The following is a 25,875-nucleotide window of genomic DNA, read 5'->3' on the forward strand; positions in this document are numbered from 1 at the left end:
CCTAAACAACAATGGTTTCTTTATACGATAGATCTAAACAGTCGAGTAAAAGAAAAAAATTATTGTTCGTAGTTGAAAAGTACACAATTTTTATAGATGGGTCAGTAACGGTCCACAGACCCATCTCCCAAATATTTCGGCGTCGTTTCTTTAAATATTTAGAAAGTGCATTGAACGTCGTACACCTGACAAATCCGAACACAATAAAAAACATTATTAAAAATATTCGTCTGATCTCGGATAAGCGATAAAACATTTGTCAATATTTTAAATATATTTTCGTATCATTCGTTAACGGCCAATTTCAAATAGTACGATTCTCAATGTGAATTCCTATTCATATCGGAAGAGATCAAAAGTAACGGGTAGGGGATGTGACATGGATTTGAGTAAAGGATAAACCATTATTCTAGGAAAGCCTAATCTTACTTCGTCCCAAATCTTCTAAGAAATATTTTCCTAAATAAACATTTGTTCAATATTGTGTGTCAACAAATAAACGAAGACAAAATTATTATCGAATCAATAAATATCATCGTTCTAACAGTTGATCATCAATTAAATAATAGTTCAAAAAATAAAAATAGTATCGTCAAAGATATTGCGCGTAGGAGTGGGGGAGTGGGGGTGGAGAGAAGGGGCGGTACGTGACCTGAACTTTCACTTTTACACCTTTTATTCTTACCAAGTGTATTATTTTCAACGATTAACGATACCTACATCATACGTCAATTGAATCAAAAATAAGAAGAACGTTGAAAAATAAGGGTGGTGAAGAACACGTTGAAATCATTTTCATAGTATCATCGGAATCTGAAACTTAAACTCGAAACTCTTTATTCCATTCTAATTCAATCAGTCTGTTTCTCTCTTTCTCTCTCTCTCTCTCTTCACACTTTTATACCCGTTTTATTCACAAGCCAAGAGAATAGTGTGTACCATACAGCAAAGTTGTGTTAGCGTGACGAGAGTGAGAGAGAGAGAGAGAAGAAAAGGAGTGAGGGGATTGGTTTAACGCGTATGCCGAAGTAAACGAACAAATAGGAAAGAGAGAGAGAGAGTGAGAGTGGGGGGGCCAAGAGGGGATTGGTATAGTAATCGTAAGAGAGACAGTGGGGGAGAGTGGAGTAAAAAGGTAGCGGTAGGGGAGGTAGGAGCGGTAGTAGGAGTAGGGGAGTAGACTGCGAGTAGGAAGAGTAGAGCAATAGCAAGTATAAAGTTTAGAGTGGGGGTAGTAAAATGGGTAGAGTGGGAGGTATACATATATATACATATATATATATATAGATATATATAGAGAAGTGCAATAGGTGTGAGAGAGAGAAAAGGATAGTTAAGTGATGAGGAGGGGAGGCAAGAGCGGAGGGGACCGGGACAGGGACCGGGACGGCGGAGGGGACGAGGGTAAGATCCCACCGAAAGCACAGAGAGCGCCCCATAATTTTGTGTGCCGCATCGCAGTGAAGTTCGCGTTCAATGTTCGATGTTCTTTCGAATCGGGATAGATAGTTTGTGATACATGTGAACAGGAGAGGAACCGCTAAGTAGTGGTAGCAAACGAGAATTAGAGGAAGAAGGACGCAATCAGTGCATTACTCTAATTCTATCAATATTACATCTTTTTTTTTTTTTTACTTTCTCGTACGTATTATTTATAAATATATACATATTTATATATACATATTTATGTATGTATATGTATTTATATGTTTATTATTTATATATTACAAATTGACGATAAATCGATCTAATTTTTCTGTCGATCTAATTTGTTTACTTGTATTCTCTTGATCGGAAAGGATATTTTAAAATTATTGACAATATATAAAAAAAAAAAAAAAAAAAAAAAAAAAAAAGAAGGGGACGGGGGAAAATTTGAATAATAACAATAATAACAAATTCGGAATATCAGTGTTAGAACTGAATTAGATTGAGGTGAGGGAAGAGAGGGATTTAAAAAAAAAATAAAAATAAAAGAGAAAAAAACATACACACCGATTGTGAGAAAGTAGTTGGTTGGTTGGTTGGTTGAGTGCGCGCGCTCGCCGCGTCTCGTCGTCGGGTAAAAGCCAGGATCGTTCGTTCGGTTCCGTTCAGTACGTGCCGGTACTTCTTATCGTACGCGTTAGCTGCAGCCCGTAGTTTGCTGTCCGTTACCGGTTGGTTGGTTGATTGATTGATTGATTGATTGATCGATCGGTTGGTTTGATCGTTTATGGTTTTCTAGTTTCATTCGTTAATTTTTCTTTTTTTCGTTTTAATCGGTTCATATATACATACATATTGTTATCACATCATAACTGGGATATATCGTAGTCAATCGTCAACCTCAGTCATCAATTAAACTTGCTCGATCATCATTTTTTAGATGATACTACGAAATATTCGGGGATATTCATTTGCAATTACCTGTGCTCCATGTGCATTTCAAGGACGTTAGCAACGTCACTACGTTATAGTAGTTTCTGACGAAGGCAAATAACACGGAAGAAAGAAAGAAAGAAAGAAAGAAGAAGAGGAAGAAGAAAAAGGAAAAAGATAATCGGTGATAAAGAGAGGAAGAAAGAAAGAAAGAAAGAAGGAAATATCGAATCGAATAAAATGATCATTGTGTGTCCGAAATATTCAACGTCACTGTCATCGTCATCGCCAGCGTACAATTTTCCTCCTCAATTCGGAAAAGTTTGATGAAGAAAAGTGGAAATTAACGATTTTAAATATATAAACATAAGAAAAAAGAACGACAACACTGAACAAGAGGGTGGACAAGTCAGAGAGTGTGACTACTTCCGTTGGAAAAAACAACCCCCTTCTTGCTTCGACTTCTACTTGTTCTTCTACTTCTACTCCATTGGAAGAAAAGTTAGTGGAATATATTTTCAATCAATTATTAGTGATTTATTATTATTATTACTACTACTACTACTACTACTATTGATATTGCTATTGTAACTGCTAATATTCATCCACATTTCAAGATGAATACAACCTTAGCACTTATATACTTATGCATAATGATAATATTGGTGCTGCTGCAGATTTTGGTTTTGTATTATATCATTACATTGAGGAACTATTTGTTTATGTGCAACGACAGAAATAGCATTCGAAATCGTCGACGACCATTCCAATACTTCTACTTCATCTAAAAAACAAATCATCGTCAATATTCACGTAAATATTTAAACTCACATTATTTTTTCTTTTATTTTTTTTTTATTAACATCACACGTGGTTATTTTAAACATACACACACACAATCACGTATATACGTATATGTAATTATCTAAATGAAAAGTGCATGCATTTTTATTTTATTTTATTTTCTTTTCTTTTCTTTTTCTTTCTTATATTTCATTTCCCATTTTTCTATAAAATATTTGATGTAAGCGTGTAATGCAGGTAACGTTTGGCACGAGTATATGAATCCCCCTGAAACCCCCCTTTAAATGCATATATAATACACACACATACAAATATATATATAAGTAAATACATAGATATATGTACACATACATACCTACAGATATATATATATATATTTCTATGCTGCTCTGATTATTAACGAGTTATTACCGCGATACTAATTAAGTTTAATCGCAAGGCCGCCCGTTCGTTAAAGTTAATTGCAGTATCGACCACGGCCCACGTCGTTAATTGCGCCGTCCTGTTCGTTGCTGCTCGAACGACGCGCGCTTTTATGGAAGTTTGCCGATCCGATCGCAAATACTCTATAAAGGCAAATACTTCTATCTCATTCTAACACTTTTTCCATAGACGAAACCGGTACATCTATATTATATTCCTAACAAATATAATATTATATCATTATCATTATTTTTCTAATTACGAAACAATTATTTAAATGATTTTAACATTCAGTCTAATTTCTTTATTTATTGCATACATTTTGCTTTTTTTTTTACTTCTTTTACCATTTGAATTATAGGTTAACCTAAGTATATTATAGTAATAATAAGTATATTTATATTATTATAATTTTTTTGGTTTCTATTTACGAAACAATCAATGAAATAATTGCAACTTTAACGCGTTTTTCTCTTTCTTTTATTTTTTTTATTTTTTTTTATTACCATTTGAATTATAGGTTAACGTAAAATGAGATAATTTTCCATAGACCAATCCGGTGCATCTATATTATATTCCTAACAAATATAATATTATATCATTATCATTATTTTTTTAATTACGAAACAATTATTCAAATGATTTTAACATTCAGTCTAATTTTCTTTATTTATTGCATACATTTTTCTTTTTTTTTTTACTTTTTTTACCATTTGAATTATAGGTTAACCTAAGAGTATATTATAGTAATAATAAATATATTTATATTATTATAATTTTTTTGGTTTCTATTTACGAAACAATCAATGAAATAATTGCAACTTTAACGCGTTTTTCTGTTTCTTTTATTTTTTTTATTTTTTTTATTTTTTTTTATTACCATTTGAATTATAGGTTAACGTAAAATGAGATAATTTTCCATAAATGAATCCGGTGCATCTATATTATATTCCTAACAAATATAATATTATATCATTATCATTATTTTTCTAATTACGAAACAATTATTTAAATGATTTTAACATTCAGTCTAATTTCTTCATTTATTGCATACATTTGCTTTTTTTTTTTTTTACTTTTTTTACCATTTGAATTATAGGTTAACCTAAGAGTATATTATAATAATAATAAGTATATTTATATTATTATAATTTTTTTGTTTTCTATTTACGAAACAATCAATGAAATAATTGCAACTTTAACGCGTTTTTCTGTTTCTTTTATTTTTTTTATTTTTTTTTATTACCATTTGAATTATAGGTTAACGTAAAATGAGATAATTTTCCATAGACCAATCCGGTGCATCTATATTATATTCTTAATAAATATATTACTATTATATATTAATTATAATTTTAGTAGTGATCTAACTGCAACTTCAGTTTTGTTCTTTTTTTTATTGCACACTTTTGTTTGTAATTTTTTGTTAGATTTGAATTACGATCGGTTAACTTGAGACAAGTTCGATTACCGATTTCTAATCTTCAGACTAATCCTCTTGTTCTTCTTCTTCTTATTCTAACGGCATCTCCTTATTTTTCTTATTCTTTTTTAGATCTTAACTATAATAATAGTCATTTCAAAGTTGCAGCTGCACGCTCACATTAGTCCCTTGCAACCGGTCACGATCCAATGCTTTGTTGTTACCGTATATATACTTTCAATGTGTAGTATATATATACTGGGTATATTTAATACCAAAAGACAGGATTTATGGGTACATCTATTGGGTAATACCCAAAAGTCCCTATCGATTTCTATTTTAAATTTTACTCAAACAAATATTTCATTCTACTTCTTCTTTCTAATCTTCACGAACTTTTTTTCCATCTTTACGTTGATCACATGATTTAACCTAAAATATTTAGATTTAAATTTATATTTAGATTTAGAAGAAAAAGAAAAACATATCACGCGAAAATTATTTAATTTAATCGAAAGATTTTCCAAAAATAAAGAAAAAAAACCCACATTCGATATTATTTTTCTCTTAATTTTTACATCGATCGTACATAACCTCAAAATTTATGTTTCATTCGCGTTCTTCTTTTTTTTTTCTGCGCTTATGCGCGTGCTTGTTAAAAAATGGTGGTGTAATTGATGAATTATTGGGAAAAAAACAAAAAATTGTTGAATATCTTAATTCATAGGAAAAATCTTCTTTTCATTTTTTTTCTTTTCTTATTAGTCAGTTAGTCGTATTCGATCAAGAAAGTTTGTAGACAGTTTCAGTAGCCATTACGAGAAGCACGCATATTCGTACTCTGCGTGCGTCGAGCGTGATCAATAAATCGGCCTGTGCAGTACTAACACATAGTAATAGTCTTTTAGTATACATATACGCGCGTGGCTTGCTTCATACTTTTGTGTAAGAGTCAGAATATATATTTCTATGTGTATGTGTGTATATATATGTAAGTGACTAAACGCCAATCTAAAAGCGGAAGAACATCGAACTTTTCTATGCAACGAATTTTGAGAAGAAATCGTGTGCGAATGATAGAACCTAAAACAATAAATAAATGATTAAATAAATAAATAAATAGATAAATAATTAATCGGATATAAATTATATTACAAAGTATAGAAATGAATTTTTAATTCGCACGATCTTGAGTATACATTTTCTTTTTTTTTTTAATAGTAATACATTCGAGAATAAATTTTTTACGTATTTGCGTCACGTACGATATTATAACATTTGTTTTTATCTTCTCTCTCTCTCTCTCTCGTTCCATTTCTAATCGTTATATTAACATTTATAAAAACATCGATATAAAATATAATAATTGTACTTTTATCGAGGAAGTATCGTAAAAGAAAAAAAAAAAAGAAATATTTGAAAATAATTTCCTATCGTTAAATTTTATTATTTCAAGGTGTAACGAAAGATCATTTTTGTTCGGGTATCAAATTACTCAATGAGATAAATCGTTCGTGAACATATCTTATAGAAAGAAATTAGAAAAAAAATTAGAAAAAAATATATATATATATGTGTGTGTGTTTTTGTGTTTGTGTGTGTATCCGTTAGAAGTAACAGTTAAACAACACAACACAACACAATTATACCGCCTTCACTTTCTCCTACTCCAAACTCTCGTATTGGCTATCGTTTAGTGAGAGCTTCCCGTCGACTTTTTGATAAATTCGATATGAAACTTCCTGAATATTAGACAGAGAAAGAATTAATGAGAGAAAGAGAGATAGAAACATTTATGACATTAATGTAATGCACACGTGTATTATACGCAGACGTTTAATAATACGTTTTACGTGACGTATCGGACTGATTGATTTAATAATCTTCCTATATGCATATATTCTCGCTCATTCATTTGGGATTATAATTTTACGAATGAATAAATAAGATTTGAAAAATAATAAAACACATATTAATATATGTTACAATATTGTTCAATATTTATATACAACATCCTATCGATGTTTTTATTGATCGATTATTTTTTACTTTTCTTTTTTCTTTGTTTATTTTTTTATTAATTATTATCGAACGTGTGTTAATTTTATAAATTGAAATATGTGTTCGATATATTAGGTTTTATCGTTAAGTTATTTTGTGTATCTAAAAAATATATATATATGTGTGTGTGTGTGTGTGTGATCACACGTGATAAGAAACGTGTTAATTGTTTCTTCACATATATATATATATATATATATGTATGTATTGCGTTAACACGCAATGTGAATATTTGGAATATTCATTTCATTAGTAAGGTAAAATTTCATCATTTTTCTTTGCATTGATTTAATGAGATATACATTTATTGATTATTATTATCACCAAAAAATTTTGCATTATTATTTTCTTCCACATTTTTGTCACCCCCCCTCTCTCTCTCTCTATACATATATGAAGAAATATTATTTGTATTTACGTGTGTAGGTGAATATTTATTAACAGGAAATTCGTGTTTAATTATAGAAAAGCTGTTCTACGTAATAGTCGATAGTAACGTCGTTAAACGTAGTTTAAAACTCAGCATTTACAACTTCGAAATTACATAAATATGTATGTATGTGTGTGTACGTACATATACATATATATATATTACTATCATTTAAGTTTGACGATAAACTCGCATCGATATAAGATTACTTTCTCATATTATTTTTTTCTTTTCTTTTTCCTTTTTTTTTTATATTTTTTTCTTTACTTCTACTTTTTCTTCTTCTTCTTCTTCTTCCTCTTCTTATTCTTTTCTTTATTTTTATCTCAATATATATAAACATATTTCCATTTCAAATGACGATGTCTCTTCGGTCGTTAAACCCAACACATTTACATACACACTTCGCACACACACACACACACACACACACGATCATAGATATTTGCTATTTACTTCTCTACTTCGTTATCACCGAGTTTACGAGAAAAACCTATGCGAATAGGGTAAAACTTTGCACGGATTATTTTCATCATTACTTTACATGATTTATATTTTCATTTACATTTATTTTTTACATGATATCACATAGAATGAACCATATTTTCATGTAAACGTGTCATAATTCGAGAATAATGGATTTGTTTGTCTTTTTTCTTATTTAAACAATTATATTCGTCAATAGGAATTTAATTCAAGTTAGTAAAAATTTGGGGATCCCTTGGATAAACTGGAGCCTCCATTTTTGTCTAAGAAACCATTTTAATTAATCCGAGACGTGATTGGTCATAAAGTTAAACTACACTCTCATACAAAAGTTCTTACTCGACTTGAATGGATTCAAATCATATAATTCACACGATCGATATTTTTTTTTTTTTAATGTACATGGTATAAGAAATGATTATTTTGTTTATGAACAACTTTGTACGTTTTGTGTGGTCAATATTGGAAGAGGATACTCATGGTTTGAGTAAACCATACTCGCGGGAAGGATTACGCGTACATATGTGTGTTCCATTGAATTTAATTTCGTATTTTTTTCCCCCCTCTTCTCATCTTAATATTTTATAAAAAAATTAGAATCTTTTTTATGTACCGGATTTTTTATCTCCCCAAAAGATTCGAGCCAATCAGATTGTAGATTTTCTAAATTGTTCTCTATTATTTTCTATCCAATTATTTTTTTACGATATTCTTTTTTCTATATTGTTCTTCGTTTTTTTTATTTAACAAATATTCCTAATGTGATAATAAAATTCCAAGGTTTCAAAAGGGTACGGGTTCATTTATTTCGTAGTTTTCAATAGACACAAAAGAGAACGTGATCGATATTCTGTTATTGGGGTTTTAGGTTGAAAAAGTATTGTAATTTTGTCCTTTTCGGCAAGAAAAAAGAAAGGGAAACTAGAAAAATGTTAGGGACCTTGGTATACGATAGTTGTTTGAAGTTGGAAAAGGAAAAGGGTCAATAGGAAACGAGAACACGTGGGTGGCAATCGAAAGTGTTTTCTGTTAAAATAAAATAAAATAAAATAAAATAAAAATAAAATAAAATAAAAATAAAATCTTACAGTAGTATTTACAATTGTTTAAATTAATAATAATAATAATAATAATGATTGTAGTGATTTAATATGAGTAGATAAATATAACATTTTTATTAAATAAAAAAAGAGAAACCCGAAAAAGAATGGCAAGGGGGTGGTGAGGGGGGTGTACAGATAAATATGAAAAGTGAAATGATTTTCAGTTACTCGTATCCGTTTCCGTAATTAGAACGTAATCGTTCGAACAAATGTGTAACTATGATACATATTTATTCATATATATTTCTATATCTGTGTGTGTATAAATATATATATATACATGTACCGATAACACCTATAAGATAGATAGAGTAATTCAAATATAACTTGTTGGTGTTTCTTCATGCTTGCTTATCGTCACTCACGTTCCGATCACAACAATTTGCGGTCTCTACGGTAATAATCAGCGGCACGTTTTTAAAACGAAAAAAAACTTCTTTCTTATCTTGATTATAATTGGACTAAAATTATTTCATATCTTTGTTTCTATTATTTCTATTTTTTTTTCAAGAATTATACGGTTATATTGTACCTAGATTACTTACGATATATAATATGTAATAATAAAAATGAAGTATAGGATTTGTTTTGCAACATTTAGTGTTTAATTGGTTCTATAAATTTTTTATTGATTTTATTTTTCTTTATATTTAATATTAATTTTGATTATAATTAATATATTTAGAAATGACGGAAACAATTGATTTGGAAAATTATTTAGAGAATTATTACTAACAAACATGTAGATTCAATTCTTTAATTGATTCTGCTTTTCTCTATGTGTTTGTGTATCTTTTTCTTATTCTTTATTTAAAAGTTTAATTAATCTCTTCACGTTCATTGAGGATGATAACTTCGGAAGAAAAATATAGGTAGAGAGATAGGTAAAGAATAGAATTAGAACGATCGTCTCAGATTCACAATGCTTCATTGTCCATTTGAATCAATGAATAAAATATTAGAAGTATAAACTCGGGTCTTCTATAACAATGATTCAATGATTTTAATATCGTGTTTAATTGTAATCTATAAATATTGCAACAATTATTGCAAATCAAAATTTTGTCTTGCGTTTAAATCGTCCGAACGAAATTCAATCGTGTTTAAAAAGTTAACCTAACTTTTTGTACAATTTTTTAATAAAAATCGAATGAACAACATTTTCATCGTACTAAAAATAATCCCGAATTAAATTGAATCGCGTTAGTAAGAAGTAAAATCGTGTTATTAAAAAAATGTTATTCATGAAACTTCATGTATAGCTAATTCCTACTGTGATTGGTCAAATGACCGCTTTTATAAAAAAAAACAAACGTATATCTTAATGTAGAATAAGATTTTAATACCAATCGCATAATGAACAATATATTTTCTCTTATTTAGAAACGAATAATGCATATTTTGTACAAATTCAAAATTTGGCGGTCATTTGTCTTCACGCGATAGGTTGAAGGAAAAATGGGCGTGTCTATTTTTCGGCCAATCATCTAAGATTACGAAAAACTGTCATTCGGACACTGCGATAGTTTTAATATTAATTTTTATACTTTAATCCATGAAAACAAAGAACACTATCATTTTAAACCACCGTCACATGAGAAGTTCTAACGGGTGTCTTATAAAAACAACCACAAGAAAAAAAGATAAGAACACATAAAGTGAAAAATGGAAGCATATGTATTAAGAAATAATATCAATGATAGAAAAAGAAGAAGAAAGATAGATAGATAGATATATAGAGAGAGAGAATCGACAAAAACGAAGCAAATTAACCGAATTATGGAAGCGTCACGTTTGCTAATGATTTATGCGCGACAATGCGCCGGTAATTGCCACTGTGTGTACGAACGAGAACGACGCGCGGCGTGTCCGCCGATTAATTAATGAATCGAGGAGCACGAGATTGTGGTTGGTGGCTGATGTACATACAGATATACATACATACATACATACACACATATACATACACAACATAGATAAATGCATATACGTTTACACGTATATGCATTCTTCATTTGACTGTACTTGCAACAATTACTGTTGCTCTCTCGAACCAATGATTGACACGAGAAAGAAAGAAAGAGAGAGAAAGAGAAAGAAAGAGAGAGAGAGAGAGAGAGAGAGAAATAATTGACTATATCTGTTCCTCTCTCTCTCTCTTTCTATTTATGTTAATGTTTGCGTGCGCGTATTTGACTTTCTGTTTATATCTTTCTTTCGAAGTGTTTAAACTCGGATTTAGAGAAAATCTTTCTAACCTAATTCTCGTTTTAAGCGATCCGCAACATTTCTCACATACTAAAATCGTTTTTTTTTCTTTTTTTTTCATTTTTAATTCACCCAGTTTCTAGTAGGTATTTTAATTTTTTAAAAGACATTCCATTGATCAACCGAGTGTCAACACGGTTTTATTGTAAAGCACACAATTCTAAGATTAGATATGAAACAATATAGCAATGTTGGTCACGAATGAACCACGTGGTCATTTGATTGACGAAAACGAACTTCTGTCACGAGTGACATTTCAACCTGTCTTGTCTTCGATTGACAAAAACTAACACCGATTATGTAATCAACAATTAGTAATTGATTTTTTAACTCATCTACTAAACACTTTTGAATTATCTTGTAAATAGGAATTGAATTTTCTTCGATATTTCGATCCTATTTGTTTTCCTAACCTCAAATTTTATCGTTTTTCATATTTTACGATTTCTTTTACGTTTTGATTTTTTGATCGATGCGAAATTGTATTGTGAATATTTTGTCTAATAATGTTTCGTATACTCTCTTTCTCTCTCACTTTTATCATTTCCCTTATTATCATCAACTCGTGTTCGTCCACACGAAAATATCCGCATGAGATCGTTCCGGTCTGTTTTGGCAGAGCAAACGTCGTAACGTGACAAGCAAACAGGGCTCGTTTATTCCATGCCGGAACAATTATCACGATTCGAAAGTGAAATCACATTTTCTGTCTATCCCCGCTACCTTTTACCCCTTCCTTCATTCCTACCCCCTCCCTACCACCATCACCTATCATTTATCTTTCTCTATTTCCAACATTCAAATTATAACTGAATATAAGAACATAATTATATTCTTGTCCTTGAAACAATGAACGCGTTACTTCACACCGACCGATATTTTTATTATAAGAATTAAAAATTAAACAATATTATTAACAAACATATTAATAAATTACACAGAAGCTAGCTTATTACAACTTACTTAACGAACAATTTTGTAATATAACTATTAACATATGCACGAATACACATCGTAAATACATATTGTTAGGATTTGCATAAGACCTGTGTAAGAAAAAACACGTAGGAACACGTACACAACATTTCTAGCACGTACCTGCCGTGACGAGTATGTACTACAAGGCCCCTGTTAAGGCCCTGTTAAGGCCCTGTTAAAGCCCTGTTAAAGCTTTCCTTGAGAAAACCCTGTTGAGAAGACCCTGTTGAGGCCCCTAAGGGAACGCGTTGCAGCTGGCTCTGATAATTGCGCTGGCAATATTATTAATGGTCCCAGATTTACTTCACACACACAAACACACACACAAACACACACATATATATATAAAGACCACTCTGATCAATCCAGGTATATACATTTCATTCCAATACATTTTTATATGCAGATCATACTTTAAACATACACATATATACAATTTATGCACACTCTGTGTATATGTGTATGTGTGCACAAATACCATAAGCTTGAAACTACGTAGGAATTTTTGTTGATAGAAAAAAAAAAAAAAGAAATAAACCAACGGATGTAACCGTATTCGTACTATAGTAATGTCTCCGAACAAGACTGTGAGATGGAAGCATGAGTGAATTTATCTATATGTGTGTGTATGTGTGTATATGTGTGTGATATACGCGTGCGCAAATTCCCCTTCGTTGTTTGCACTGCACTTCTGAGTTTTGTACTTTCGTTGAATAACGAAACTCGTTGTTATTGTGCAGGAATAGAGAAAAGTTATTATTATTATTATTATTTCTTTTTTTTTTAGTAAGGAATTCAACATCTCGGGTATTTTGTTATTCTTTTAATTCTGATTTAATTAAAATATTATTATTAATTCTATTTTATTTATTTAGTCTATTGTTTAAACGTGACTAATGATTCTTTTCGATTTAATTTTCTTTTTCTTTTTTTTTTTACTTAATCCTGATTTGATAATTAGAAAAAAATGTTTCTCTCCTCGTTGCATTATAATTTAAGATGCGTATTAACCTTTTGCATAATTGTATGAAATATTTAACACCAACGCGTTCGTAGTTATTGACGAATGATCGTGTTAATCGTGTTTTAACGTTGATATCATTTTCCGAGAATACATTAACGTTACCTTTAATGCTTGTCAGTAAATTTTCTGACGCGCGATCGATCGATTAGATGCATCATTATGTTTCTTAAAATAAAATAAATACATTTAACGCGTATATTTTTATCGTTATCAAATGATTATCATTTCTACGAAAATTCAATTACTTTGTTCCTTCCGTTGTTTCTTTTTTTTTTTCTTTTTTTTTCAAATTATTAACGAAGCACTTTTTTTGTGTATATCCCGTTATCTTACCCTTTTTTTTTTTTCTTTATTTTTGTTTATTATATCATAAATAAAAATTGTAAAAATCGCACAAAACGATTGGTAACGAACGCAAAAAGATTTCTTATACGCAAGTAAGAAACAAAATTATATCATCTTCTCTCACAATTAGATTTTATTATCCTAAGAACAACATTAAATTTCGAAAATTCCGTTCGATTCAAATTGAATTTCTTGTAATCATAATAATATATACAACTTTGGTATATTAATTCGTAATACTTATTCTATTTATAAATATTATCATATGACTTTAATCGTGTTATTCTTATAAACAAATCGTTTCTTATTTCAATTATCGTACTTATTATTTTGAAATAAAAATAACAAAATACGTACGAGACTCGTATAATCGATAAAATAAATAATTATTATTTTCTAATCAGTCATCGCAATTAAAAATTAGATGATTTACGAAAGCAATTAAATTTCTAAAAACATTTCGTACGTTTTATTTCGTAAAAGAAGACGTGTAATGGCACACTCGCACTCGCACGTCGTTTGTCTTTGAAATGAAATTGTACATTACACGTGGTAAAATCAAAAAAGAAAAAAAAAGAAAAATAAAAAAAAAAAATATAAAGAAAGAAGGACAAAAAAAATAAAAAGAAAAATCCTCAGAGTCTTTATCACTCAACTGAGAAGACTCTTCCTGTGTGTCTGCTTATTCTCAACACTTAGGAAAAGCATTTAGTGCAGTAAAAATACCGACGGTGCACTTCCATTACATATATTTTTTTTTCCTTCTCTTTTCCTTTTTTTTCTTTTTTTCTTACCAGTATTCCATCCATTTTCGTGTTCCTTTCCGAGTAACTCGACTCTCTCTCTTTCTCGTATTTTCTTTTTCCTTCAACTTGCCCCTCCCCCTCCTACCATCCCCCCTCACTCTCTCTCTCTCTCTCTCTCTCGTTTTCATTTTTCTTTCTTACTTATTTTATTTACCGGCCCTTTTCTTTCCCTTTTTCCAAAAACGACCGTTAGACATTCTTCTAATTCATTTGAATACAGTATTACCACTCTTGAGAAAACGACGAATCGTAATTCGAGTCTAGAGATTTAAGTTTATTTTCTATACATTTGAACACACAGTTTTTATTTAAGATGAAAATATTTTATACTAATTTTTACTGATCTCGTTTGTCCAAGATTTTTATTAATTTTTTCTTGGTTTGATTGGATTTGATTGTTTGTTGGTTGAGGAGTAGAATTTTTTGTAGGTTATGTTTTCAAATCTTCTCGAATTAAATAGAAATTTTGTTCGTTAATCGTAAAAATTGTAATTTGTGTTTATTGTGACGTAAAGGGGGATTCTTAATACTTTTATTATATTAACAAAACAAGTTAATATTTATATTCTATTTGAAAAGTAAAAGATTTCTTAAATTTTACGAGAGTTAACCATTTTGTTTCGAAATTGAAATAAATTCTTCCGATAGGACGAACGAATCTCCGTCAATTTGATTTGTCATCAACTTTCACTGATTCTCTTATTCGTATTTTGACCGGAAGTTAGGCTAGCTAACATGTGTTCGAAGAAAAAGAAAAAGAAATGATTCATGATCAGCTGTTCATTTCAGTCAAGGTAATACGAAAAACGTGATTTTAGAAACTTTACAGTAGTATTATCATGTAAATTATTGTAATACTTTTCTTAAATGTTTCACCGAAGACAATTTTATTACATTGTTAAATTTGAATGTGAAGAAAGAGATTAACAGATGACAGATAAAAAGAAAATCCAACTTGCATTGAACCTACGATTTTCTTTTCAAAAGTAACAGAAAAATCATACTATACATTTTTAAAAACTTTATTCTAACGTTAGAAAATTATCTACAATAGTTATATACCTGAACTATTATTTCCTCAAAGAAAAAAAATAGTATTTCTTTGTTATATTTTCAATTTTAGGGATGGCAGGAAGGGAGGGGGGTATTCATATTTATTTAGGAAACATTTTTTTCTTTCCTTCTTTTCTTCTTCTTCTAATAATAATAATAATAATAGAAAATCTTTAAATTCTATTCTAATTCTACTCTAAAAAAAAAAAAAAGATAAGTTTTATCTACACAATTTTTTTCTTTTCTTTTTTTATTAACATTATTATTATTATTATTATTATTATTATTATTATCATTGGATAAAAGTATACGAAATAAAATTAAAAAAGGAAATTTTTATTAAAGACATTCTTTCACGTACTCCGTCACGTTTTATGTTCAGCACAAAGAATCAAAAGCCCTTTTTTAACATACACACGCACATACACATACATACATACATACACACGCATACGCATATATATTTAAGTACTATGAAATAATATTTGAAAGGGAAAAAGGTATAGGTGGTAAATTCGTCTGTTCTGTTACTTGTTAGATAAAAGAGCCAACCACCCCCACCCCTCCCCCAACTACCCCCTTTTTTCTCAACTTTATCACAAAGTACGTAAAAAGTGGACGCCAAAAATGTTTCTTTCTTTATTTCTTTTTTCAATTTTTTTGAGTTCCTTTTTTTTCTTCGATCATCAACTTTTCAACAAACAAATCAAGTTTTTGTTTTGTTTTGTTTTTTTTTCCTAATAATTTTAAACCTGCAAATTTCAACGACATACGAATTAAAACGTAACTTATTGTTAGAACAATTTATATACCTCGAATGACCTTTTTTTTTTACGTTTGATTGTAATATTCAATGCGATAAATTGTCAGTTCTTTAAAGACCGATAAACAAAAGAAAGAGATAACAATTCTCGTTTATGACGTACGCACGTTTATACGTCTGTGTACGTGTGTATGCGTGTTTATACGTAAATAAATTTACAACGTTTCTTACATTTTTACTTTTTTCATGCTTTTTTCTTTTTTTTCTTTTTTCATGATCAAATAATATTTTTCCATACTTTGGTAACGAAAAATAACGAGGAGTGTGACAATTTTTTAAATGATAACCAAAAAAAAAAGAAGAGAAAGACAAAGTCCACGCGTAACAATTATTTTAGAAATACTTAAAATATTGACTAAATAAATTTCCTGTTCTTATCTACCTTTAATACTCAACGATGATAATAATCAGTGATTTCTACATAGATTTTTTTTATTAATAAATATGAATTTACGTTTCTCGTGTCAACCGATATTATCGATACATCTCATGAGGAAGTGCAATTTCATTTTATTTTCTTTTTCTGTTTTATTAAATATTTTTATGATCACATTTTATCGAAAAATATATATATATATATTTTATCCAATAATATTAATGAAAACAATAAAAATATATTATCTCTTTAAATTGATTTATAAAATAATTCAATTGAATAGACCAATTTTTTATTATAGATTTAATAACGATAATAAAATTGAACATTACATTGATACATCCTACAAAACTAATATCAATTAATTTATTGTACTTCTCGAAATCCAATGAAATAAATTTGCGATTACGTTTAACAAAAACTACGAACGAAAGATGCACAATTTTCTAAACTATTGAAAAATAATTTATTACAAAAAAGAATACAAAAATTCAATGTTCTTATTTATTCAATTATTTTATTTATTCATTATCTTTATTATATTCAAAATAATATTTACGAATTATTATTTTTTCAAACGCGTAGTTTAAACATTCGTTGAAGAATATAAAACGAAGAAGGGGAGTGGGGGGGGAGTATATTCCAAGAAAATTTGATGGTACTTACACGTTTTTTTTCTCTTCTTTTTTTTTTTTCGAGTATTCGTCGAAAGTTTCATGACTGTTCTCATTACCAAAGGTTTCCTAATTGGTTGCGTAGAAATAAAAAAGAAATATACAGAAGGAATGAAAGAATGAAATAAATTTACGTTTGATGATCGTAGAGTTACATAGTTGATGTGCATACACGTACGTATACACACACACACACACAAACACACAGACACATATTTATATATATGTGTAGGTATCATTGGGTACGTGTTTAAACATTCTATATGTGTGCAAATACATATGTATATGTATGTGTGTGCACGGTTATTAAAGGGTCGTCAACCTGACGCGAGTGTTCACTCCTAGCAAGTGATTAGGAAACGGCAAATACTATGCGTGCGCGCGAACGCAAACGACCGATACACGATGGTTCTAAGTTACATGCTAAGTTACAAGTTGGTTGCACCTGCGCAAGTTTATACGTTCACAGGAAGATCGTCTATCTTCCTGTTGATTATTATCATTATTATTATTATTTTCATTATTTCTCTTATTATGTTCAATTATATTTTACTACATTTCTTTTTATATATGTATTATGAGTAACGTAATGATCGTTACAAGTATTGATTTTCGTTTTAACTAATTATTCGAAATATTTAGCAATTTTTTTGGTAATTATTTTCTTTTTTTTATTATTCATTTTTATTGGGACAATCAATCAAATATTATTAGATTAAAAATTTGGTTTATTTTTATTTTCTAAATCTTATCGTATTCGGTTAATAATATCATTTTGTTATCGTTACTTTTATTTATTTATTTATTTATATTGCATTTATCGAATTTTGTCTCGATAATTACGTATCGATATTTTATACGTGGATATAAATTTGATTTTATATTTTTGTTTTATTTTTCTTCCTTCAAACAGTATCAAATCTATCGATCGAGTAAGGAAACGTAATTTTTATCACGAAGAAATAAAAAGAAAGAAAGAGAAACAAAAAAAATACATAACAACGTTTCTTCATTCAGTATTTATTTCCGATGATAATCGTTAACGCAAACGAAAGATAAAATATAACGAAAAGATTAAAACACGTTGGCAATATTCGATTTAATTGAACACAATGTATCTAATTATATAAATCTAATCTTATCAAATCTATAATACGTAGAAAAGAAACAATTTTTACGAGTAAAAATATCACACAGATAATTATTAATAATATAAATATTTGAATTTAATTAATAATTATTAATATGTGCATAACTATTAATATGTGCATGTGGTATTACATATCAAATGAAATAAAATAAATAAAAATAAAAAAGAAAGAAAATGTATGACAGCAATAAAATGGAAAAAGAAAAAAGAAAGAAAAAAGAAATCATCATCATCATCATCATCATCATCATCATCATCATCATCATCGTCGTCGTAGTCGTCCTCGTCGTAGTAGTCGTCGTTAAGTCTTGCTAATCGGCGTAATTACAGATGCGAGGAGTTAGAATAAAGTGCAAGGGCGGCTAAGTATTGCGTTGCATAAAAATGCGACGTTCGCACAAATCCGTATCTTAAAAATAGTATACGTGCTCGTCAAATTCGCGATATTATTTTTTTTTTCTTATTTTTCTTTTTCTCTACGAATTTAAAAGTAATAAAAAAAAAATATATATATATGTGTATATTGTAATAATTTTATCTTTAAAGTGTAGTGTTTTATTTAAGAAATTGCATAAAAATTAAAAAAATGCTAAAATGAGAATTTTATAATCTTTAATTTTATGTATTAGGTGTATTATTACTTTTATACACATGCGCAACATTCCGAAGGGCTTATAAACAACATTTAATAAAAATAATTTGACAGAGAACAATGTTTCATTTCAACGCTGAATTTCGAAGAAATGTCGGTTTTCTGAATAGTTTGCGTCAATATTTTTTATACTTATAGCAAATGGATTTTAATAATTTTTATATTAAATTAAAGTACACTCTTTTTCCTACGTGTAGAATACCTTATCGAGTTCTAAATTCATCTGCAAAGGTTCATAAAATTTCATAGAATGCAATGCTGTAAATTGTGCATCTTTGCAATTTCTTTGAAAAGTTCGGGTAAATATTTTTTATACTTAGAGTGAATAGATTTTAATGATTTTTATATTAAATTAAAGTACAATCTTTTTCCTACGTGTATAATACCTTATCGAGTTCTAAATTCATCTACAAAGGTTCATAAAATTTCATAGAACACAATACTGTAAATTGTGCATCTTTGCAAAATCTTTGCAAAATCTTTGAAAAGTTCGGGTAAATATTTTTTATACTTAGAGTAAATAGATTTTAATAATTTTTATATTAAATTAAAGTACACTCTTTTTCCTACGTGTAGAATACCTTATCGAGTTCTAAATTCATCTGCAAAGGTTCATAAAATTTCATAGAATGCAATGCTGTAAATTGTGCATCTTTGCAATTTCTTTGAAAAGTTCGGGTAAATATTTTTTATACTTAGAGTGAATAGATTTTAATAATTTTTATATTAAATTAAAGTACACTCTTTTTCCTACGTGTAGAATACCTTATCGAGTTCTAAATTCATCTGCAAAGGTTCATAAAATTTCATAGAACGCAATGCTGTAAATTGTGCATCTTTGCAATTTCTTTGAAAAGTTTTGGTAAATAATTTTTATACTTAGAGTGAATAGATTTTAATAATTTTTATTAAATTAAAGTACACTCTTTTTCCTACGTGTAGAATACCTTATCGAATTCTAAATTCATCTGCAAAGGTTCATAAAATTTCATAGAACACAATGCTGTAAATCGTGCATCTTTGCAATTTCTTTGAAAAGTTCGGGTAAATAATTTTATACTTAGAGTGAATAGATTTTAATAATTTTTATATTAAATTAAAGTACACCCTTTTTCCTTCGTGTAGAATACCTTACTGAGTTCTAAATTCATCTGCAAAGGTTCATAAAATGTCAGAGAATGCAATACTGTAAATTCAGAAAAACGACATTTCATCGAAATCCACCATTGAAATAAACCATTGTCCTCAAAAAAAAAGAAAAAGAGAGTGTAAAATATAAAGACAGATAAAAAAAGGAACAGAAAGTGTTAAAAAGCATGATAAAATTTGAATTCATTAAGGACATTCTATAAAAGTGTTAAGTAACCCCTACTGCAATTTTAAATTAGCTTATTCATAAAATAAAATGTTCAATTTTCTAGGTCACGTCGTAGGATAGCAATAAATATGACTTTATTTAAGTCGATGAAACAATTACCCTTTTTTTTTAGAACAGTACATTCAATTTATTTCTCTTGAAAATAGAATATTACTGCATTATAAAATATTCTAACCTATAAATCGAGAAACTATATCCTAGTTACTATTTAAAGTAACTAACTTTTTCGCGGATAGATGGCGAACGTGAATTCGCGTTGTTATATCTTCAACATGAAAAACGTAATATAATATAAAATAATAATATAAAATATAAAACATAATAAATGATTTAAAATAATAATATAAAAGAAAGAGAGCATGCGTGTGTATGTGTATGCCATAAAAAAAAGATGATTCAAGATAAATAGAACAAAATTAAATAAATATATATATATATAGAATGAGAAAGAGAAATAATTTGAAAAGAAAGAGATAAAAAATTATAAATGAAATAGAAAAAAAAAAACAAAAAGAGAAAGTGACAGATAAAAAAGGTGGCGAAAAGGTTGTAAGAAAAGAATAATAAAAGAAAATGAGAGAAAGGAAGATGAAGATAACTTGGATAAGGATGGAATAAAGATGGGTGGGGGTAAGGGTAAGAGGTTGAGATGAGAATGAGAAGGGTTGAAAGGAATAGGGTGTGCACTTGCGCGTGAAATATCGACTATTGAAAAGTTGAAGTATAGAAGCAGACATTATATATCTCTCTCTCTCTTTCTCTCTTTCTTTATTTTTTCATTTTTTTTCTTTTTTTTACTATAGTAACGCGATAGGCGTTGTTGACTGTCGCGATTATCAAAGTGTTGCATTGCATTGCGTTGCATTGCGCTGCATTACGTTGCACCGCAATATACAAAAGGTTTACGATTCCTCGTTGAATATAAAACGTTCTTACATTAGATTCGAAGAAGAAGAAGTCATCGTTGTCGTCCTTGATTTCACACTATGTCGCGTAAATCTAAACGTAAACGAAACGTTTTCTATCTACTCTTTATTTTTTTTCTTCTTTTTTTTTCTTTTTTTCTTTCTTTACGCTTATAATTCTTGACCATTATACTTTATTACTCATTTACATTACATCGTTTTTATCTTTTTTTGTATAAATGTTACATTATTTATTACTTACGTGTGATATAATTTTTTTCTTTGCTTTTTTTTTTTTTTTTGCTATAATTATTTTCATGAGTTTGTAAAATTTCTACAACGCGTAAGAATTTAAATGGAAATTTTAATCATATCTCTGATAATTATTTATTATGAATCACAATTGTTTTCATAATCGATTTTACATACACACACACACACACATATGTAACGTAAGTAATAACATCTATTAATATTTCACGATAATATTCATATCAATTCAATACTTACTTATACATAAAGATACATTTTAGTTTTCTATCCCGCTACAATTTAACAACAATTTAATCATTAACTAATTTACATATACATACTTTGATAAAAACTTATACATTTCATTCAAGATTCAGATCATTCAACCGTAAATTTTATCAAAGTATCTATGCATAATATAATCGAAAAAAAAAAATACAATTTATTGATAATCGTAAAAATATATAAAAAAAAATGGAATAATTATTGATCCGTATTCTAATGAATTCTAAACGATCTAATCAATTTTTTCTAATCATTTTAAATATACGCGTGTGTTTGTGCGTATTTGCGTGCACGGATTAAAAACAAATGTTTATTATAGAAATTCTTAAAAACAATGGAATTATTTAAAAATCCTAAATAATTATTAAATCAATTAACTATAAAAACAATTAATCAACTATACAAAATTCTCTAATAACATTTTGTGATCACAATTATATACCTCAATTATAACAATAAAACCATCTTCGAATCCAAACTTAATCGTTTACAGGACAATAATATGAAATATTAAATACCCGTTGAAAATTTCAATTTACCATTGAGAAAGATTATCTGAAAAATATGGAAATGCAAATAATGATAAAACAGTGACTGCTGATAAATATAACACAAACGTGAGTTTGTGAGTACGCACATACGTGCACACGTGTGGGGAGGGAAAATAAATAAAGAAAGAAAGAAAGAAAGAGAAAGAGAAAGAGAAAAATAGATAGAAAGAGTTATCGATCGTTTGAAATATATTCAGGGACGCGTGGTTCATTCATTCGATACAATGGAATGTCGGCTACGCACGCTGAACTAGCAAACCGTATTTTCTCTCTCTCTCTCTCTCTCTCTCTTTCTCTCTTTTACTATCTTTTTCTCTCTCTTTCTCTCTCTCTCTCTTTTGTAGCTCTTGCTTTTATGCGACCTTGCAACGTGCGCACGATTTTATTGCGAGCAAATGTCCGATCGAAAAATACGCGGAAGTTTCTCTCTCTCTCTCTCTCTCTCGTTCTCTATCGTACACTGGTATTATCGTATCACCGATGTAATATCTCCCCTCTTGTTTTTCTTCAAAAGATCGATTTCACTTTCGTTCCTACCCACTGCCCGATATATTCTCCACCCCACCTAACCCCACCCCACCCCCTCCTCATCACCATCACCCTACACCACCCGAATGAAAATAACTTTTAAGTGTGTGAATGAAATTTACTTTTTTTTTTTTCTTTCTTCTTCTTCTTTTGCAATCGCATTTTCTTTTCTTTTATTTTATTTTTATTCTTTTATGATAACCAATCACAATTCATCATAATTCGTTGATCATATTATTGGAATTTGTAAGGATTTTTTTTTTGAGGAGTGGGGAGGTGGTGGGGTGGATTTTAAATCTAAATTTTATTCGTTTGATTGATCCGATATTATTTTTATACATCTCACAATGATTTTGATTCGTATTAGAAAGAATATAAATAAAATAAATTAATTAATATAAATTTTCATTAACAACAAGTTTTCATTTTCAACAAGTTTATGATTAAATTATTGTCGATTACTTGAACGTAATATATCGCTAAACTCGTAGGCGTGTTAGATATATTTATGTATACGTAACATACATACATATACATAGATATATATATATATTTGTATGTGTATCCTGATTCTAAAAGTATCATAGCAAACTCACGTAACTCGCATTACACGCGAATATTTAAACATTTTATCGTGCGTTTGTCAATAATTCCGTTCGACGCGCGATGATATTTGAAATTTCTTGCAAGTACATTTCTTCCACACACACCCCCCTGCCCCCGTCCTGCCGCCCCCCACCACCACCCCTGCCAACGAAACTTCCACTCGCGTTGATAAATATTTATTAATCGTAATTTAACGTTTTGTCAATGTATTTGTTTGAAAAAAAAGGATTTATTACTATCGTTTTGTTTTTTTTTTCTTTTTTGTTTAAATAATTAGTTAAAAGGTTTTTATTTGCACGATTTACAAAAAGTTTTTTACGACGTCTTATTCTTACTTTACTTACATTTTTCTCACCTCTTTGGTTTATGTTCTAATCACCTTTATTATTTAAATATTTTTATTACGAATTTAATTCGTAAAAAATTAAACTTGAAAATAAACGAAATTTGATATACGTCGAATGAAATCCACAAAAAGACACTGTTACACTTTTTTCGTATGCAGATGAATTTTCGAATGAGTTTCGATAGAAAAAAAAAAACAGAATTTTCGTCCATACTTATAAAACCCATTCTTGCACAGAAATTATAAACACAGTTTAGATAATTAATTCATCGAATGTAATATTATTTCTATTAATTTTAAACAAATTTATTTTTAACCTTTTTTTTCACAATTAAAAAACTTCCAGAACAAAATGAAATATACGAGAAGAATCGAAAAGTAATATTTTGCAAATACGTTTAATCACGTATACGCGTGTTGTGTACATTAAAAAAAAAAAAATATACGTTCGTATTCGTTCAATGAATAATAAGAAAAAAAAAACCTCATATATATATATATATATATATTTATATAGAACTAGGAAAATATTATTCTACGTTATTTGAATTGTTCTTGCACAATCGGTAAATTATTCCTAATGGAAAATTGCTAACTCGATTTTTATGTATGTTCGTACGTAGTTTAACTACTAAATCGGACTATTAAAGCATATGTAAAATATATACAATTCATATATAAACATATACAAACATATATACATATATACATACACGTACGTACACACGTACGATCATGCGATATCAAACTAATGTAAAAGAGGAAGAGTATGGGTGGGGAGGTGATGAGGAGGAGGAGGAGGAGGAGGGGGGAATGGGTGGTATAATCGTTTGAAATTCATGCATTCATTAGACATGACTTTCCTGTACTTCGTTAATATAATTTTTACATTCGGAATAAAACCTCTCTGCATATTCATTTATTTATTTATAAACTAATTTATTTTGCAAATATTTTTTGTTTTTTTTTTTTTCAAGTTACTTTAATAATTTTATTTCTTTTCGTTGTCAGAAAAGTGTCATCATATTTTTTTTCGTTGTACAATATTTGACCACTCTGAATATAATAATAATAATAATAATAGTAATAATAATAATAATAATAATGGAAATGAGAGGAAAAATATTAAAATAGATGTAATAAAAATTCTTTTTTTTATTCTTCCTTTCAAATTTCGATTATCTATTTTTATAATATTATTAATCGATAAAAAATAATCATAGTATAGGAAATTATTTTAAATAATTATAAAAATGAACAATTTTGAACTAATCTGAATAATTTTCTTTTGCAGATATTGGTGGCATCTCCCCCCCCCTTCATTGGAAATAACCGAAAGGGTGATTTAAAGTTCGAAACGATTGAACGAACGGAATAAAATTAAAGTGGGCCGTAAAGAAGATAAAATACGACGAAGAAGAAGAAGAAAAAGTAGAAGAAGAAGAAGAAGAAGTATTAATAATAATAATAATAATAATAATAATAATAGTGGTCAAATATAATAAGAGAGGCATCATCGTTGTCATAGGTGTGTGTTGGGTCTTTTAAAGAGGGCATGATAAACAAGGACGCGACCTTGAGAAGAGAATCAGGTGCCGACGAATGCAGTGAACTCGAAAGAATAGTTGTTAGAGAAAGAAACAAGATTCGTAGGATTAATCGTTCGGTTTCACGTATAATTTTTATGACGGAATGACCAGACCTTCTTCATCATCATCATCGTCATCGTCATCGTCATCGTCATCGTCATCGTCATCTTCATCGTCATCGTCGCGTTATAATTT

At 28.8% G+C, this 25,875-nt stretch overlaps 1 long non-coding RNA gene across 1 annotated transcript; it reads left to right on the forward strand.

Moving 5' to 3' along the window:
* Positions 1-1,723: 1,723 nt before the first annotated feature.
* LOC122515541 lies at positions 1,724-25,507 on the forward strand. Its single transcript, XR_006303302.1, has 3 exons — positions 1,724-2,199; positions 2,369-2,862; positions 25,386-25,507. It is a non-coding gene; the product is annotated as an uncharacterized LOC122515541 (long non-coding RNA).
* Positions 25,508-25,875: the final 368 nt, after the last annotated feature.

This window comes from Polistes fuscatus, unplaced genomic scaffold (assembly GCF_010416935.1).
Source record: "Polistes fuscatus isolate 324 unplaced genomic scaffold, CU_Pfus_HIC Scaffold18, whole genome shotgun sequence".
NCBI lineage: Eukaryota > Metazoa > Arthropoda > Insecta > Hymenoptera > Vespidae > Polistes > Polistes fuscatus.